Here is a 13,929-nt window from a genome sequence, read left to right on the forward strand (position 1 = left end):
ATTTTCCCATCTCCAAGCTCTCCACAAGTAGGTCTGGGAGGCATGTGAACTTAAAGAATGGCTGGATATGGAATTCCTTCCTTCCTGAAAAATTCTCTAAGATATGAAACACACATCTAGGTAAAGGAAGAGGTAAAGGTTTCCTCTTGACATTAAGTCTAGTCTAGTCCAAATTTGGGGGTGGTGCTCATCTCTATTTCTAAGCCAACGAGCCGGCGTTGTCCATAGATGCCTTCTAGGTCATGTGGCCAGTATGACTGCATGGAGCACTGTTACCTTCCCATTGAAACAGTACCTATTGATCTACTCACATCATGCATGTTTTCGAATTGCTAGGTTGGCAGAAGCTTGGGCTAACAATGGGAGCTCAACCCATCCCGCGGATTTGAACCATTGACCTTCCAGTCAGCAAGTACTGCAGCTTAGCAGTTTAACCTGCTGCACCACCACAGCCCCTCTTTTTTTTAACCCACGTCTACTTTTCTTTAAAATGCTGTACTAGTATAAATTATTATGGGGAAATTGCATGCACACCCATTATTTGCATTCAGCTAAGTCCAGCAGGGTCATTATGCACTCCTTTCTGTCAGTATAGCTTCAATTGTGTCTGTTATCTGTCTGTACTTGTTTGATGACAGATGCTCCTAGGTTCTCTATTGTTATGGCTTCCAGTTCTCACATCCTTTTACAGTGTATATCAGTGATCTCTATTTGCGAGGAATAGGTTTCAAGGATTCCTAAATCGCCTCAAGTAGTATGTGTTCCAGTCCTATATCAGTAAATATATCAGTCCTATATCAGTCCTATATCAGAGGGTGAATCCAGCAAAGACGGAGATCCTATGGCTGGGTGGACCGGGCAGTGGGGACATCCATCTGCCCACCCTGGATGGCGAGGCGTTACGCCCGTCATCATTGGTAAAGAGTCTGGGAATCCTTTTGGACCCTCTGCTGACAATGGAGGCCCAGGTCTCCGCCGTGAGCAGAATCGCCTTCTTTCACCTGCGGCAGGGTAGACGGCTGGCCCCCTACCTGTCCAGGGACGACCTAGCTACGGTGATCCAGGCCACGGTCATCTCAAGACTGGACTACTGTAATGCCCTCTACATTGGCCTCCCTCTGTCGGTGATTCGGAAGCTCAAGTTGGTACAAAATGCAGCTGCTCGGCTTCTTGCGGGAATTCCGATGAGATGCCACATAACACCAATCTTACTACAGCTGCATTGGTTACCAATTGAGCACCGGATCACTTTCAAAGTGATGGTACTCACCTTTAAGGCCTTGCATGGTCTGGGGCCAATGTATCTGAGGGATCGTCTCACCCCCAACGAACCCCAGAGACCCCTCCGTTCTGAGGACCAAGATCTATTGGAGATCCCCAGTGTCAAGACCTTGCGTCTAGCGGCAACCAGACGCAGAGCCTTCACAGCAGTGGCGCCATCAGTCTGGAATTCTCTGCCACCTGAAGTTCGTGCCCTGCGGGACTTACCAGCTTTCCGCAGGGCATGTAAGACATACCTGTTCCGACAGGCTTTTAATGTTTGATACTGTTGTTTTTAAATTGTTTTAAATTGCTTTTAAACTTTGTTAGATTTTAGCTATTCTTGTAAGCCGCTCCGAGCCCCAGGGGAGTGGCGGCATATAAGTTTAAATAATAAATAAATAAATAAATAAATAAATAAATAAATTCTTCAAATGCTTTGGTACAATTATGGGTGAAAGTTAAGAAGTTGAAATTGAAATCAGAAATTATAGAAGTGCTCTGACCCAAGTATCATAGAGTTGGAAGAGACCTCATGGGCCATCCAGTCCAACCCCCTGCTAAGAAGCAGGAAAATCGCAATCAAAGCACCCTCGACAGATGGCCATCCAGCTTCTGCTTTAAAGCCTCTAAAGAAGAAGCCTCCACCACACTCCATCACAGAGAGGTCCACTGCTGAACAACTCTTTCAGTATGGAGATATTGGCTGAAGAGTAGATGGTACTGCTTTTTTTTCAAGGAAGACATATCCAACTTGGAAATATTCTGAGATAAAAATTTCCTCTGGAATGAGAAGATGGTGTTTATGGTCACTGGCTGGAGAAGAAAGATTAGGGCCCAATTCTAATAAATCTTTTCTTGCCATTGCAATACTGTCTGTGTGGGTATTTTCTTGTAAGAGCATCTATAAATGGCAGATGATGCAAAATGCAACAACCAGACAATTGTCTAGTATGCATTACTGAAACCATATTACACCATTAGTATGCACTGGCTGCCAACTCATTTCCAAGCCCAGTTCCAAATTCTTCAACTCCTCTCCAATCAGATTTGATGGCTTTGACTCCAGAGTCTGCAACCAGGAAATTGAACAACCTCAAAGAAGTGGAGAGAATAGGCAAGGATAGATTAAGAATGGATCTTTTTTCAAAAGAGTGAAACTCTCAATTTGTCAGTGTGTGTACAGCGAGGTGAGAATTCTAGTTTATGGTCCTCTGGATCATCCACTCCTTGCCCTGCTTGTTTCTGTTATTTGCTCAAAAGTTGGGAGGAGGCTATTTTACCGTTACACAATCTTGAAAAGATTCCCCCCCCCCCCATCTCGGTTGAACTTTGTGTTAGTTTCACATCAAGCTAGAGAAAATAAAGGTCTTAGTTGTGGTTAGAAACTTGGGAGATAAGGGTCCCAACTTGAGCAAAAATAAATAAATCATTGCATGATTTTATGCCAGTAATGCACTGTCAGTCTAATGTACTTCACCAGGATGGTGAAAAGATAAAGTAAGAAAAGAGCTGGTTATTCCACCCTGGTCTACTGGAAAAAAGGCAGGATGAACATTTTTTTAAATAATTAATCAGCTATGATTCTGGATGGTGATGATGACCGTAGTAGCATTGTACACCCCCTTTTGTAATGAACATACAAAGATACTTGAAGGAAAGTCAGTTCCTTTGCTGGATTCATATCATATGATATAATGTATTTCTTAATAAACATAATGTACATTTTGAAGGAATCCTAAACTGCTAGAATATAGAAGGATGGATCATAAAATGCTTGGCTGAACACTGAATTCATTCTATGTGTGGTTGCTTTCTTTATGGATCAAGTTATTGCCAATATACAGTAAAATTTATTTATTATTTATTTATTTACTTTATTTGCATACCGCTGTTCTCAGCTGTGCTGTCGCACGCTGGGCCTGTGCACATGACTGTAGACAGGACATAAATTCTCTGTGCCCAACGGGATGCCGGGGCTGCCTCAGATTAAAGGCCCTTAGATTCCCCCAAACAGAGTCTTTAGAATGCTTAAAGTAAATCCAACAAAGTTCTTTATTGATGAAAACAAACAGAAATTGTAGAGATTTAAAGTATCAGTTCTCTCAAACTTGTCCGCAGGGAACAGGCACTATCTTCTTAACTATAATTAACTAAAGGGGAAATCCTAGCTTCTAATCTGGGCAGTCTGTACTTGCCTCTGTTGACGTGGAGCCCCTGCACCCGGTACCAACTGCGTCTGGCTTCCGCGAGTGACCCTTGCCCCAACAGAGCTTTGTAGACCTCCAGGGAAAAAGAAGGAGTTCAGGTTGCTGTGATGGCCGGCTGGAGTCCCTCAGCCAAGCTGTGGCTGTATGTCTCCTGGCCAAGCCGTAGGGCTGTATAACCCCGGCCAAGCTGTAAAAGACGAAGCTTTTCTACAGGAGCCACTTCGTTCTATGTCCTGTGCGAAAGGCTTCTCTGTGAGAACTAACTCAAAATGGCTTTGTTCCCTCCAAAACTCAAAAAGAGGCGGGATCAGGGAACCTAACTATAACTGGCAGGTGGCTTACCCTATAAATGCAAATTATGACAGGAAACCCCCTGCTACAAAATCCCAAGCATGGGATTGCACACAAACATGCAAACACAGCAAATAAATCTGGAGCTCCTGGAACAGCTGTTCCAGAACATCAGCCCTTAGGCGACTCACAGCGGTTAACAACAAGAACAGCAAAAATTCAATGCTACAATAACACGGAATAAAAAACAGTTAACATCATAACACATTATACAGTAATATACAATTAACAGCAATAGCCATTCACTAGCGTATTCTGTATTCATTGAGCATACATTTCAAGGCCCCTTGTGGATACCTGAAATGGTGGATAATAGCAAACCCTATATTTTGATTATACTTGGGCTGGAAGCATACCATAGAATTGGATTAGATGACCATGTGGATATCAAATCCACTGATAAAGGTGAGCATACTGTATAGGACAAAAACATTATGAGGTATTTTTAAAAAATGATATGACTATCATACATCATCGGAACTTCATATACTTAACCAAAATTTTCAGATATCTAATTGTTCTGGCCCCATGCAATGTTAACTACTTGGAAGGTGAACTGGCTACAAAGAGGACAGATCAGAGACTATATAGTTGAATCAAACAAGAATTTATCAATTGACAAGAACTGTAGACTTTCTCTGCTCCTAAGTCTCACTATAAAGTCTTTATGAGGAGAGGTAAAGTCTTTGAGAGATAGACACAGTTCTGGCAGAACTGAGGCTCTTGAATCTTTATTTCTTCTTATTGTCTCTTTCTTATATGGTGTTCAACTGTCTCTAATATGGTCTCAATATTTAACTCTGACTGGACTTGAATACAGCTCATACAGCTCTGACTGGACTTGAATACAACTCATACAGCTCCAACTGGACGTGCTATTTATGAGGAGAGGTAAAGTCATACAGCTCTGACTGGACTTGAATACAACTCATACAGCTCCAACTGGACGTGCTATTTATGAGGAGAGGTAAAGTCTTTGAGAGATAGACACAGTTCTGGCAGAACTGAGGCTCTTGAATCTTTATTTCTTCTTATTGTCTCTTTCTTATATGGTGTTCAACTGTCTCTAATATGGTCTCAATATTTAACTCTGACTGGACTTGAATACAGCTCATACAGCTCTGACTGGACTTGAATACAACTCATACAGCTCCAACTGGACGTGCTATTTGTAGACCTTCCAGCCTTCCTCTCTCTTCAACCTTCAGTCACGAAGAGGCTGACTCTTCCAAGAACCAGAAGTGCCTTTGTTGAGTCTCTGCCCCAAGGGGATTCTTAAAGGAGCAGGGCAATGAAGACTTCAAATGCAAAGAGGCTGTTTAGATGGACACTCCAGAAACTGCACATAAAATATTAATCCCTCGAACAAAAAGGACTTAACTAGGGGTAAACACTGAGGGTCTTCAGGGGGCACAACACTAATTACTATGAGTACAAGGTATTATTTCTGCTTCTGTCATCACACCAGTAGTAATTAAATGATATAAAAGCATATTGCATTGGAACTACATGAGAATTTTTAATATGTTGCACCCATTAGATGTGCAATATTACCAGTGAAGCATGGAATGTAGATGTAGAGAAGTTCTTACACCACAACTACAGTATATTGAGTTATACAAAGTTTGGGGGAGTTTCATTTCTTGAATTACAAGTCCCATCATCCCATGCAATCTCAGTTTGCTTGATGACATCAACAGTGGACACATCCAAATTCTCAGGATCTCAGATTCTGCTGACCTGACAACCCTACTTGTGATGCCACCAAATAGGTTATATTGACACTTATTACAGTCACCTTCAAAATTTGAATGATTGTGTATCTTAATTTGATCATGCTCAGTTTTAAGGTCTCATGTGTTTGAAGGGTTGCCAACAATTGTGTTGTTGATGGCTGTGCAATGAAAAGATAAAGAACCATAAAAAATAGGTCTGGGGCCTTGAGACTGCCATCACTGGACATTGGCTTGCTATTTTTCTTTTGATGCCCAGGCAAACAGATAATCTCTTCACAGTCTTTTCCATTATAGTAAGATGCATTTGTTTGTGCTACTATTGTTAACTGCTGCTGTTTTATCTATAATTGCACAGAAACATACATTACTATATACACGTTTTACAAATGGTTCTATTTCAGTTATAGTGATTTTTTCTACATTTGAAATTATGTATATACCCATGTGCATATGAATTTTTTATGCAGATCTTCTCTGTCCATGGGAAGGGGGTGGTGTGCATATGATTAGCCTATTCCATATGATAATTCATCCAGACTAGATGAGCTTGCTGAGATGATACAGTATGGATGGTTCAGTGACAGTAATTACATTCATGCAAATTTCCAAGGCTCCTCACTGCGAACAATGAAAGGATCCCCTCAGGCCTTCACGATGTATGCAAAAATAGTGCTTCAGTTTTCTTGAAGGTTACATAGGGAAATATATCATCAGAGAGGGGGCGGAGGAATGGCTTTTTAGCATTTATTTCACAATAGAGTCCCCCAGAGAATTATTTCCAGCTAGAAGCCTGGTATTCTGCATTTCCTTCTTTGACATATTGTCAACACACAGGCTTCTTAATAAAAAGCATAGGTTTTGCATACATGTTAACAATTAGATTTTCAAAAAATTGGCAAAGATCCCAGATCTCAGATGAATCAGAAACATAACGGACCTTGTGGGTTCTATAAAGGATTCTGGAAAAGTCTGCAAACTGAATTACCGTATATACTCAAGTATACACCGGGTTTTTCAGCCCCTTTTTTGGCTGAAAAATTCCCCCTTGGTTATACTTATTATTACATTTATATTACTTTACTCTATTATTTTATTACATTTATTACTCTTATCATTATTACATTTATTAAAAAGGTAAAGGTTGTCCCCTGACTCTGGGGTGTGGTGCTCATCTCCATTTCTAAGCCGAAGACCTGGTGTTGTCCGTTGTCCGTAGACACCTCCAAGGTCATGTGGCCGGCATGACTGCATGGAGCGCTGTTACCTTCCCGCTGGAGCAGTACCTATTGATCTATTGATCTACTTACATTTGCATGTTTTCTAATTGCTAGGTTAGCAGAAGCTAGGGCTGACAGCGGAAGCTCACGCCACTCCCCGGAATCGAACCTGCGACCTTTCATTCAACAAGCTCAGCAGCTCAGCGCTTTAACCCACTGCATCACCGGGGGTTCCATATTACATTTATTATTTTACTCTATTTATTATTATTACATTTATCATTGTACTTTATTATTACTGTTATTATTACATTTCTATTGTTTTACTCTATTATTGTTATTTTTATTACATTTTTTTTATCCTCTATTATTATTGAAGGATACGTAAGCACATTTACATTGAAGAAAGTTCGAATAATGGCTTAATGTGAATTGGACAGTCTTATCTTAAATTACAGTTTTATGTAAATATTCAAAAACATTTAACCTACTGATGCCTCAATTCATGTAATTTTATTGGTATCCATTTTTATTTTGAAACTTACCAGTAGCTGCTGCATTTCCCACCCATGACTTATTCTCAAGTCAATCTGTTTTACCCAAATTTTTGTGGTAAAATTAATTGCCCCACCTTGTATTCGGGTCGGCTTATACTCGGTTATACACGGTACTTTAAAAAATTAGAGATAGAGAGATATAGATTAAATTGGGGTCCACAAACATTTTAAATGGAGGGCCAGGTCACAGTCCCTCAAACTATTGGAGGGCCGGATTATAATTTGAAAAAACATGAATGAATTCTTATGCACACTGCACATATCTTATTTGCAGTGTGAAAAACACTTTAAAAATAATACAATAATTAAAATGAAGAACAATTTTAACAAATATAAACTTATTAGTATTTCAAAGGGAAGTGTGGGCCTGCTTTTGGCTGATGAGATAGGATGATTGTTTGCTTTCAAGTCGTTTCAGACTTAGGCTGACCCTGAGCGAGGGCCGGGTAAATGACCTTGGAGGGACATATCCGCCCCCCGGGCCTTAGTTTGAGGACCCCTGGATTAAACCAAAGCAGTTCATTTATCTTCTATCTGGACATGTGGGAGCACTTCTGTGTCATAAGAACGTGATGTAAAAGTGATCTTGAAACTATTGACCAGCTTCGCTAATTTAGCTAACCAGGAGATTTAGTGTTCCCTTTCCACTAAATGACTGAAAATCCATAAAAACAATTCATGCTGTAACTTGAGCTGCATCCCTAACAGAAAAGTCAGATAACTGCTACGAATAGCAATGAAACTTGATTCTGGATTATATCTGCATCTCCTTCAACTAATGAAAGTTATAAATCCTATCTTTCATAGTGTTATGAGCTTACCCTGTTTTCAATAACTGTGAATGGCTCTATCACTGCAGTTTTGCCTTTAAGCATCAAGTGGTTAGAGTCCAGAAACTGACAAGAGAATAATATTTCTTGATAGCTTCCATGGGCAATTTGTCTGCAAATCAGGAATATGAAAGAGGTGCTTGGCAGAGTGTGTAAAATAAAGCAGACAGGAAATTAGAGATAGAGGGACATAGGACTGCAAGGAAGCTGAAGGTACTACATTCTAAGGAACAGGAATTTGTGGGTAAAGGAAACAGGTTCGTTGCATGCAATTGGACTTTGAGTAGATTTTTCTCCAGTGTGATGAAGAATTGTATACATCACACTAGAGAAAAAATCCACTTAATATCTGGTTTCTCCCTCCTGCAGAATTCTGGGGTTTGTAGTTTAGGGAAGAGCGTTTAACAACCTCCCTAAACTACAAACACCAGAATTCTGCAGGAGGCAGAAGTTAGATTTTAAGTGGATTTTTTCTCTAGGGATTGTACTTTCGATTCCGAGGTAGTTAAATAGTGTCTCATACCGATTTGAAATAGTTTCACACAACATTTGAAGCAAGAATCATGTAATTTTTTATTTATCTGCATAGGGTTGTATACAAAAGATGACTAATGCTGTATATTAAAAAAACACCCTTTAAATAATATACAAAAGCGTGGGGGTGTGTATAAATTGAAATTACAGCTTTCCCCTGCTTGTATCAGTTTCTGCCAAGTTATGTCATTCTAAAATTTCTTGGATGATTTTAGACTGTAAAACAAAGCCTATACATAGCTTCAACCTTCTGTTCTGCAAATATGTTCCATGAACATGTTAAAGCATTTTTAAACGGGCAAGGGATTTTAAAAGGGAATGCATGTCTGTCAAACTTAACGTTTAATACCGCAAAGGATCCATGGGATTGACAGCCCATTCCCATAATCAGTTGGGTTTGAGGTGACTTTTACACTGGTGTCAAAGTTTATCTAAGAATTGGTTTAAACTTTAGATGAAACACTAAACCATGACATTCATGGCCTTTGGAGAGTGACCATTTATCCCATTTCTACTTATTTATTTATTATTTATTTCTCGCATTTCTATCCCGTCCTTCTCAACCCCCGAAGGGGGACTCAGGATGGCTTACAATGGGCCCCATTACGAAGCCATTACATAACAAATTACAGTAATTAAAACCACAATTAAGCATAAGAGCATAATTAACAATACATAAGCTATCATTAAAACAATAAAACAGTCTCATCAGCCATATCATTGTTCCAGTCACATTCCTTTAAAGTGCTGCTTGCATCTATTGTCCAAAAGGCTGGTCCCAAAACCATGCCTTTAATTTCTGTCAAAAAGCAAGGAGGGGGGTGGCCGATCTTACTCAGTTGGGAGTGTGTTCCACAGGTGGGGGGCCACTTCTGAGAAGGCCCTGTCTCTTGTCCCCGCCAGACGCATTTGTGCTGTTGACAGGAATGAGAGCAGGGCCTCCCCGGATGATCATAGGCTTTGAGGTGGGACGTAGGGGTGGGGGTGGTACTTGCTCCATCTATAGTGTTGCCCCTATGATGCACTTCCCCCCGTCCTAAACTGAAAGCCTACCCCACTGTTTATTCTTTTTGGGTTCCCTTCAATTACATATTTTCTTTCCTACCTCATCCAGGGTTTTATCATTTTACCTCGTCCATTTGGTCTGCCCTTTCTGTTTGATTTTATAATGTGTTAATTTGTTTTATTTATCTTATTTTGCTACTATACATATTTTATTTTGATGTAATTTTTTTGTTGTCTGCATTTTGTATTTTATTTTGTTGTATTGTATCTTTGGGCTTGGCCTCATGTTAGCCATCCCAAGTCTCCTTTGGGGAGATGGTGGCAGGGTATAAATAAAGATGATGGTGATGATGATGATTATTATTATTCAGTGTTTGAATTTTGTTCTCTCTCTCATATCTTCTTCTAATATGCCTGAAATGAGACTTGATAATTGCAGTTTGTTGTTGTGGCCAAACTAGTACAAATTGTGAGGAATTTCATCTATGATCAGGAAAAGTTTATTAAATTTCCCATAATACTGACCAGCCAATCAACAGTGCATCTCCACCAATCAGCAAGCAGACGTTAGACAGCTGTAGTCTGAACCAATCAGCAGCCACAGCAGCAGAGTCCTTGGTCTGATTTTGGAGCACAGACTCTGCTGGCATCCACTTTGGCAAAGGAGAATAAATGCCTGTTTTTGGCCTTCACCTTGATGCGTCTTATTTGGCCCTTTGGGAACTTGGCACTCTGGGTCTCCGAACCTACAGTTCTTGTGGAGCTGAATCATTTGACACATTGAATCCTGCAGAACCAAATCTGTAGTTGTTTTATCTCCACAATAGTTCATTTCAGAGCTCAAGATTATCCATGGAGCTAAAATTACTCTGGTGATTATGCATGTAAATTTACCAGGAAGAAAATGCTGCAGAGTATAATTGGATTATCAAGACATTTTGCTCCCAGATCTGCAGAAAAGCAGTATCTAAAGATTCTTCAAAGTCATTTAAAGTAAAAAAAAATAGGCTTTTTGTTGTTCTTATTTATTTCCAGAAAAGAAGTAAAATTAAGGTAACAAACATATAGAATGCATGCTTATTGCTGCCTGACTATATACATAAAATATGGGAATATTACAAAAGGTACTTACTGTAGAAAAATAAGGTTATAAGGAATTTTATTATGCAGTTGTATCTAAATCATCAATCTATTTAGAATAAAAAGTAGAAAAGCTGCAAATGAATATGTTGTAAGAAACTAGTTAGTTTTCAGTTAGGTATAAGGGACCAAATTTCAAAAGTTGTAATATGGATACTCAAGTTATTATGAGCATACAATTGAAATTTATAATCTCTGGATTTAAGTAAAGTATGCATAGTATTTTTTTTAAAAAAATCCAATTTCAAAATGAAAGCTATAAAGATTATTAACTTATTAACTTAGTGTTCTACATCCTCCTCTGTTTAAATGAGCAAATGAGAATCGTGCTGGATTAGCCCAAAGATTGTAAAGATGGAAAACACTATTGTTTTACAGATCCAAATACCGCTTCGTTCTAGCACAGAGCCATCGAAAACTGTTATCACTAGGTGTCAGTGTGCTCTAATTTATTGCACTTTCCTGAAAGAAAAAAATCCTATAATAGTTAGAAAAACAATGGTTTTAAAAGAGTGATATCTGCTCTGTTGAGTTAATATCTTTTGGGAAGTAATCTTCCAACCAACACTTAATGTACCAATTCTATTTGGATACTCACAGAGCCCAATCATTCTAAACACTGACAATCAACCTTGAACTGAACAATATGTAGGTGTTAAGAATCTCTTCCAGCACAAACTAGGAATTTCCATAGAAAGTGTGTAGAAAATATTAAAATAAATACAGATAACATAAAAGTAACCTGAATAAACCAACGGGTGCTTTTAGTAACCTCAGTTGCTCCTTCACTCAAAAGGAAACAGGGGCCCAAACGTCCAAACAACACCCCCAATAAAAACTAATTAATTAAATACCTAATTTGATCCAGGCCTTCCTGAAACGCCCATGTGTAATGGGATATTGGGCCTGCTGGGATTCACCCCTGGGTAGCTCCAGATACTGGAGGACCTGATCATTCCTAGAGAGACTGACTATGCATTCAGTTGCAACAAACGATGCTCCAATAAAATACATCACCTCTTTTAACACACAATTGAAAGTACTGTAGTCTTTGACCTTGCATCTCACTTGAAAGGTTTGGAGGTAGAAACCAGAATTCAAATTTCTATCCAGCCAGAAAGTTTGCCACTTCATCTGGAGCAAATCCTTCATGGAACCTACCTTGTAGGTACAGGTACCTGTAAAACAAATTAGATCAGCTTGTACAGAAAACCTACATCAATAACTTGGTACAGAGCTTAAAAATACTTTGCTTTCATCTGTTCCTAGTTATTTTTTCTTCCCCCTTACTACTGGTTTGCAGTCCTTACTTCTTATCTTTCTTCATCTGAACACAAACTAAATTCAGGCAGTAATTTGAATGGCAGTTTACATGAGGTCACATATACTGAAAAAAGTATGTTTCTTTCTTATTTATCATGCCAAATAAAATACAAATCATCAACATGTATTTTATACAATATCCCTAAGTCTTGCTCATACTATCATGCACAACTAAGAAAAATTTGACTGAGTAGTAATTGCAAGATTCTTATTAGTATTAGCATTAGTACCGTTAGTATTTATATCCTGCTTCCTTTTCCCCAAAGGAGACTCAGGGCCCTTCCACACAGCCATATAACCCAGAATATCAAGGTAGATAATCCATAATATCTGCTTTGAACTGGGTTATCAAAGTCCACACTGCCATATAAAAAATTGGACTCACTCCAAATCCAGCATCATCTGTCTTCATGACACATAAGGACTTTTGGTATGGGTTGCTGAGAGTTTTCTGGGTTGTATGGCCATGTTCCAGAAACATTCTCTCCTGATGTTTCGCCCACATTTATGGCAGGCATCCTCAGAGATTGTGAGGTCTGTTGGAAACTAGGCAAATAAGGTTTATATGTAAAATGTCCAGGGTGGGAGAAAGAATTCTTGTCTGCTTGAGGCAAGTGTGAATGTTGCAATTGGCCATCTTGACTACCACTGAATGGCTTTGCAGCTTCAAAGCCTGGCTGCTTCCTGCCTCGATGAAACGTCAGGAGAGAATACTTCTGGAACATAGCCATATAGCCCAGAAAACTCAGCAACCCAGTGATTCCAGCCTTGAAAGCCTTTAACAACAGTTCTGGTATGTATTCCATTTTTTCTGCCTATAACCTGACTTTGCTCCACTTTAGGCAAAGTGTGAAGATACTCTAGATTTTGTGGGAAACTCTGGAGCATCCTGGGGCTTTGTGACCATCTAAACAGCTGTATTCGTCCATTTTGGAGCTCCCTGCAAGTGCTAGTGTGCTGATATCAGAAAGAACACCAGCATGAGCAACAAGAAAGAGGGAGTCCCTTCCTTGCTGGTGACATGGGTGACCCCATTCTGAATTCAGCAAATGCAACAGCCAGGTTTTGCTACATAGATTCTGGCGGCCTTCATAGATTGATCAGACATTTTAGCCAAAGCCATGTGACTCCTTTGCCTTGGCATAGCCTGAAAGTCTCTCAATAGACCAAAATATCACCTTCCCTGTTTTTCTCTTCATATCTCTCACTTTGTCATCCTGCACTGGATTCAGTGTTGTTGTTGTTAATTGCTGTTAAGTCAACATTGGCTTATGTCAAACCTATGAAACAGAGACCTCCAAGTCATCCTGTCTTCATCTGTCCTGCTCAGATCTTGCAAACTCAGGGCCATGAGTTCTTTGCTTGTGTGTAGAGTCACATTTGGTTTGGACTATCCAATTTCCTGGAAATTGGAAGTGGCAGAGCAAAAAAATCATTCTACAGCCACCTCTCAATGATGGGGAAGTGTAACGAAGGTCTTAAACCACTTCCACCATAGGGAGATCTCCCCTCCCCTTCTCTGAAGAATGGGAACATCTTGGGAAGGTTCCAAACACATTCCCATCCATGGGGGTGATTGCGGTGAGGTGGATGGGTCATGGATTCCTTCCAGGCTGCCATCTCCCGAGGATGTCAGCATCTTTGGAATGTTTCAAACTGCCGTCATCCTCAGGAGAATGCAGCATGGAGTGGAGATCGATGGCCCCCTGGCAGTCATCTCGTACCTGGGGGCATCTTTGGAATGTTCTGAAGACTCTGCCATCCTC

This window comes from Anolis sagrei, chromosome 6 (assembly GCF_037176765.1).
Source record: "Anolis sagrei isolate rAnoSag1 chromosome 6, rAnoSag1.mat, whole genome shotgun sequence".
NCBI lineage: Eukaryota > Metazoa > Chordata > Lepidosauria > Squamata > Dactyloidae > Anolis > Anolis sagrei.